A 6,640-nucleotide genomic window follows, 5' to 3' on the forward strand; every position below is an offset into this window, starting at 1 on the left:
CAACATAAACAAGCGCTGCGATTGGCGGAATCGTGTGACGTTTGCTCGGGAGCGGGGTCTGACAGGCCACGCCTCCTGGAACCTGCTCGAAGTGGCGCTACGGGGACACACTGGCGCGCAGAAGATGAGCGGCGTGGGAACGTTTGCGTTTATCTTCTAATGCTTTTCTCCAAACTGACTTACACTAATAGTCTATATACAACTGTGTTATTTCATAGCAACAATTTAGTGTAAGTACCTTGCTCAAGGCTACTACAGCCAAAGATAACTTTAAACCTTTGGGTTTAAAGAAGAAACTCTAACCACTGTGATACTATATGGTATCAGTCTGTTTACCCCTGTAAACAAAATAAAATACAGTCCACTATGTACTGGTTGTCCTGAGTCCAAACTGACAGTAAAAAGTCAAGGTTTGTCCAAAGTTATGTAAATACATTGTATGTGTTGTCATGTCTATACATATAAACAGGCATTTGTAGCACTGGTACATCACAAAATAAGTATTAAATCCCTACAGTTACTTTTCACATGAGCTGAACTGGTAACCTATCCTAATAATTTCATTTTTATTGGACTGCAATGGAAATTCCATCTGGAGCTTATTAACTGTGAACTTAATGCATGTTTTTTGCAGGATGTTGACGTGATTAAGTGCTTAAACCTGTTCCTCTTTATTCAAAGGTTGTTAGTTCTTTTCGGGTTAAGATCTTATCAAGGAAGCTGTGAAACGTAAATAAATCTGTTTTCGATGGACCTCCCCGCAGCCAGTCCAGCTCCTTCTGTGGCGGCCTACAAAAATTAAGAGGCTTCGGAAATAAGAAATCATCTGACGGAGACTGAAGCTCACGGAAGCTATGACTAAAGGAGCATTTTAGTTAATAATTACTTGTACACCAGAGGACACCGCAGTTGTCAGATTGTAACCATCCACACAGTCATTTTCCAACCCCATCGAAACAGTTTATAAGGGAGATGAAGGTGAACCCCTACAGCAAGTGGTCAGAGCAATAAGCTGAGCATCCAGCAAGCTTCCAGCACTGTGGTGAGATGTTGTTCTTGGACAAGTTCAGGGTCCCTCCTCCCGGACCAGGCATGCTGCTGCAATGCCAGAGCGAAGGCAGAAGGAGCCTGGACCAAGTTCACACCTTAAAAAAAAAAAAAAATAGTTTACTTTATTGTACATCCAACTCATCATACACATTGTGCACATTAACCGCTTTTGTTACTGCGTTTTTTTTGCTTAAGAAATTAAGAATCAAAAGGCAATTCCTGAGACTTGGACCTACGATGTGTTGGTTACAAATGTAGGTCTCTAACCACTACGCTACACTAGCCGACAAGTACGGGCTCCGAATTAGTGTCACCATTTACACCTATTTATATTTAGCCCTGCTGCTATTTCCATCTCTGTGCTGATGTGCCACACACACATTCCTATAAACAATAGTACTATTAAAATTAGCGTTCATTTAATTTCCCTCAAACCCTTTATACTTCCTCCATTATTTGAATGCTGTTCTATGTCTGATAATCCACCGCATCCAATTCCATGCACACGCAAATGTACATGGATAATAAAATGTTATCTACTACAACATCTCAGCAACTGCACAATACGTAGGTGTATAGTCCTTAGTGCTGGCAACACTCTGGTGCAAAGCAGTCTGTGTTTAAATTGACAGTTTTTAAATTTTTTTATATATAGAGGGGCGCAGTGGGTTGGACTGGGTCCTGCTCTCCGGTGGGTCTGGGGTTCGAGTCCTGCTTGGGGTGCCGTGCGAGGGACTGGCATCCCATCCAGGGTGCATCCCCTCCCCCTCCAGCCTTGTGCCCTGTGTTGCCCAGTTAGGCTCCAGCTCAATGTGTGTGTGTGTGTGTGTGTGTGTGCGTGTGCGTGCGTGTGTACACACAGACACACACGAGCCTGTTGCAGGAGACCAGAAAGAATGCATTCCAGTCACCGCAGGACATGTTGCACCTTGTGCCAAAAGGCTTCTGGTAACTCCTAACTCTCTCTCCCTGAGGATCAACATGATGGACCTGGTTCTGGGAATTGTACTCTGCCTGCTGCTGGGAGCCACTCATGTTCCAGGATCCACACTGCCAGGATCTGCGCTCCTGTCATACCTCAGCAAAACTCGCATTCCTTCTGTTAGCTCCGCTGGGGTGTCAGACCGTACAGGAAGGGGCTCTGAGAAAGACAAGACAACCTGGTTTTTGGTCAAGAAAAAAAACAGGAGCCTAATTCAGCTCATCCAGGTAGTCGCTGAGCTGTGTGCTGGAATCCAGCGATTTGGGGAATGTAAGAACCAGGGTTGGCCATCATGGCACAACCTGAATATTTAAAGTTACTTACGCAGCTTTATGCTCATAAAAGAGAAGACACGACGACTCCCATAAAGGTATGGCAGAAGGGGGGTGGCACAGCAGGTTAGTTTATGAGCATCCGATTGCAGAGTTGATGGAGCTGCTGCCTGTGGATCTAAGAGTTGTGGGCTTGAATCCTGCTTGCCACTGTAGAACCCTGGGGGGACTTACTTTAAATTGCTTCAGTAAAATGACCAAGCTATATATTGGAGTAAATAAGTGTAGGTAGATCATCACTCGAAGTTGCTTTGGATTTTAGCGTCGGTTCGCTCACGCTCTATGGCCTTTGCTCCACGTTTGCGTTTCCTCCAGGTGCTCCAGTCTCTCTCTCCAGCTACTGGTTGGTAGACCCAAAGGTTACAGGTTTGAATCTCACCTCCGGCTGTAGCTCCCTTCAGCAAGGTACTTAACTCTAAATTACTCCAGTAAAATTACCCACCTGTATAAATGGGTAAACGATTGTAAAGTAGCTTACAATGTTAAGTCGCTTTGGAGAAAAGTATCAAATGAAAATGGACAGGTTTTCAGGATAGGCTCTGGACCACTGTAACCCTACCCTGGACAAGCAGTTACAGATATGAATAGATGGACGCAGCAGAGGGTGTGATTTCTGCAGTCCGTACTAAACCCCCCATGGTACTACAGCGACATTCTATACCATCCAAACAGTGACAGCACCTCTTTAAACAACAGCTACACTTAGCCTTATTGATCACTGTAAAGTCACCAACAGCTCCACGTTCCACCTAAATAGGACGTGCTGGGGAGTCCCCCCCACGCTGTGACAAGCAGGCCTCCGGCCGCTTGTAGGGGGACCATTCCATTCGCTTTCTTCGGGGCTTAATTGGATTCAGCGTGCTGCTTTTCCGAGAACAGGGAGAAGAACTCCCCAACCCCCACCCAGACAGCATCCTCCAGCCATGTCAGTGCATTTTTGAATCGCTGTGTAGCACAAATGAGTCACCTCCCCTCGATATTGGGACCGCTCTTACCCCTAACAGCCGTTTACAACCAATATCGGTCCAGTCAGCGGTGACTCACTAAAGGTTCAACATGCTGCTCTGCATAAAACCATAAATCACATATGCCAAAATCATCTGCTGGCGACCAACAGTGACAAACATTTCATGTCTCTGTATCCACAATGACTAAGTTGTGTAACAAAAAGCCCCCCCCCCCAAGAACTCAATACAGGATGTTTGAAGTTGTAAACCACTTGAGAAACTCAGTGTTGGAAAAGCCCTCATCTTACTCAGCATCCAGTTGTTTGGATGTGGAAGTCCTGATTCCGTAGGAGGGGGAATAAGACCTCAGGGACGATGTGCACTTGCTCCCGCTGACAGGAACGCAGCGATTAATCTGACTTCAGTTTATAGCGAGACAAATCAGAAATCGAACACATTGTTCTTTTTAAGCTAGGCAGCGAGTCTGACCCATACAGCTGGAATGGGACATGGCCCGAAGCGCAGTGGACTCATGCGGTCACAGTGTTTGGGCAAAGCTCCTATAGACGCCATAAACAGGGAAAGCACATCTTCACCCTCAAGGCTGCATGGTGACTCACACTTTATGGTAATGCAACAACAGCTGGTGGTATCAACATGGTCTCATCTCACATGTCCGGCTGCCAGCAGATAGGTTTCAAGAGAAATGAAAGAGTACTGGAAAAGGTGCACCAAATCTTTGCAAAAGGTAATCAAATTGGGGGGAGTGGGCAGTATAGTGGTTAGAGCTGCTGCCTTTAGGCTCAAAGGTTGCAGGTTTGATTCCCCACCTCCAGCTGTAGCACCCTTAGGCAAGGTACTTACCCTAAAAATTCCTCCAATAAGATGACCCAGATGTATAAATGTGTGAATAACTGCTTTGGGGAAAAAGTGGCAGTTAAATTAATAAATGTAAATTGTCAGTTAACCATTTCTCCAAGTCAGGGTTGCAATGGTCTGGTGCCACTCTGTGAGTGTAGCTTGGAAGGCAGAGAAGCACTTTCTCACACATACAAACTACAGGCAACTTGGTCAACAGTTCCCCTGAAACATGTCTTTACTCTGTGAGGGGAAACCAAAGCACCAGTAAACCCACATGAACATGGGGGGAAACATGCAAACTCTAGTGCTACCCACTGGGGCACTGTTACTGTAAAGAACCAAATGCACACTTTCAACTCATTGAATCCTCCTTCAGAGCACAGCCACATGCAACTGTTCCACATTTATCCCGATGACTTGTGGAGGGAGGGCGTGGTGGGCAGGAACATTGCGGAGCCTTGAAGGAGCTCACCACAAGGAGCGGGCTTCACATGCTACAATTTACCAAGGTTGTGGGCTCATCTGAAGCCTTTCTCTGCACGCTGATGTGGCAGCAGGTTGGCACGGCCCCCGGCGCTCCTCCGCGTCGCCGTCCACGTCGCACTGCTGCAAACTCTCGGCGCGGTTGTGGCGCGGCCCCGTGAGCGGCCCTGCTCCCTTTCCTGACGCACGTCGCGAAATCCAGCTCTTTAACAGCAGCCCTGAGGCTTTTTTCCAGCTGGAGTCACACAGATCACACTAATTCCACCACAGCGAGATAGGGACTGCTCTGCTCACAACACTTCTGTGGGGGGGGTTTTTTTTTTTTAAACTCCACCTCCTGCACTGCTCTTCCATTTACATTTGGACGGTGAAGATGCAGTAAATTTTCCAGACCATTTGGACTCTATTCCACTTGGGTTCATTTGGAAAAGCAACAGACCCAGTGCATGGAGAACTGGGGTCCAGCATGGCCAAGTCAGGATCCTTGTCCATTAAACTCTTATGCTGTAAAGCAGCTCCTACACCACAAGGGAAAGTGGTGGTGCCATTCCTCCAGGCCTGTTCATGTATTTGGACATAATTTGGTGGCAGAACATGATCTGTGATGGCGATGAAGCAGGCAAGCTTTGTTGCACATGCTCATTTCAGCTACAAAGCCCTGATCCTCAAGTCCATCCCCTCAAGACTGCATCAGAACACCAGCAGGTCCCGTGGACGTGGACCATGACGGTGGCAGGCACCAAGGCATTGAACGGCGTCTCTGTTTTCTCCCACCATGGTCGTAGTTACATGGTCTCTCCAGCTGTTGTGGTCGTCATCGCTATCTTATGCGACTGCCTCGATTGACGGTGACGTCACCACTGTCCAGCACAAGCGGTCCTTCTGTTTGGACAAACCTGGTCCTTTACAGCCAGTCCCAGTTGACAACAGGGATTCCTTTCCATTATATTGTAGGAGAACAAAGGCTCTTCCAGACTTGCGTCGACACCGATTCACCCAAGGAGGAACTGAAGTGACCAAATAAAACTAAAATGTCAAGCCATTATCTAAGAATGCCCTGGGCAAAGGCATCAGCCAAATAATGGTTAATAAAATGGCACAGTAAGCATGAACAGACCTAATTCTTACAAGAATATTGAAAGAGACCATATGCTCTCATTGTTGGTCATATGAAATGGAATATGTTTTTCCATTTGTTCCCTTGATTCAATTTGCTGGAACAACAAACACGAATTCAGTGGATTCCAGTAAAACCTGATACGGTTTCCAACTCTCAAACATTCCAACATTGTTAAAATTGCTCACACCAATTGTGTTTGTAATAAACTTCAGTTACAATAGGAAATGATAAACCTCCTAGTGATGAGAAGTTGGCCAGCCCTTGAAACCCATGAGGAACTACAAGCTGGGTTCGGTAACATGCGAGAGAACTCCCTTGGAATGAGTCAGACCCAGAACACGTTCCAGCTGTGTGGAATAACTCATGGGCTGAAGTGACACATTGTACTGCACAAAGTCATTTTGCTGGCCCTTAGGCAGCCTTTTTACAACCAGTTCACTAGTCCGTTAAAGAGGTTATTAGCTTCCGCAGTTGTTAAAATCCTTAAGAAAGACAATGGGTGTATAAAGGAAAAGGAAAAATCCATACTTCTATTGTCTTAAATTTCCTGACAGACAACACATTGCAACAGAGAGAGCTCAGACCCCAACCATTTCACTGAGTGCAGGGTAAGAGCTGTGTGCGTCTCATTGACCACATCTCTAGCTTTTGTGTGGTCTGATCATTCAGAATGTACAAGAAAATGAATGCGATTCCTTTTGTCTCCAGCCATTATTTCTTTCTGGACAGGCACAGGATCACTAGGATGCCGTTTGGACAGTTGCATTTCTCAAAGTAGGAAGAAATTGTGAACTGCAGGAAACAACTGCACCTGCAGGGGGCAGTATGATCACTTTCCATTGATTCAGTAGGATGCTAATTTAGC

The sequence above is a fragment of the Scleropages formosus genome, chromosome 24 (genome assembly GCF_900964775.1).
Source record: "Scleropages formosus chromosome 24, fSclFor1.1, whole genome shotgun sequence".
Lineage (NCBI taxonomy): Eukaryota > Metazoa > Chordata > Actinopteri > Osteoglossiformes > Osteoglossidae > Scleropages > Scleropages formosus.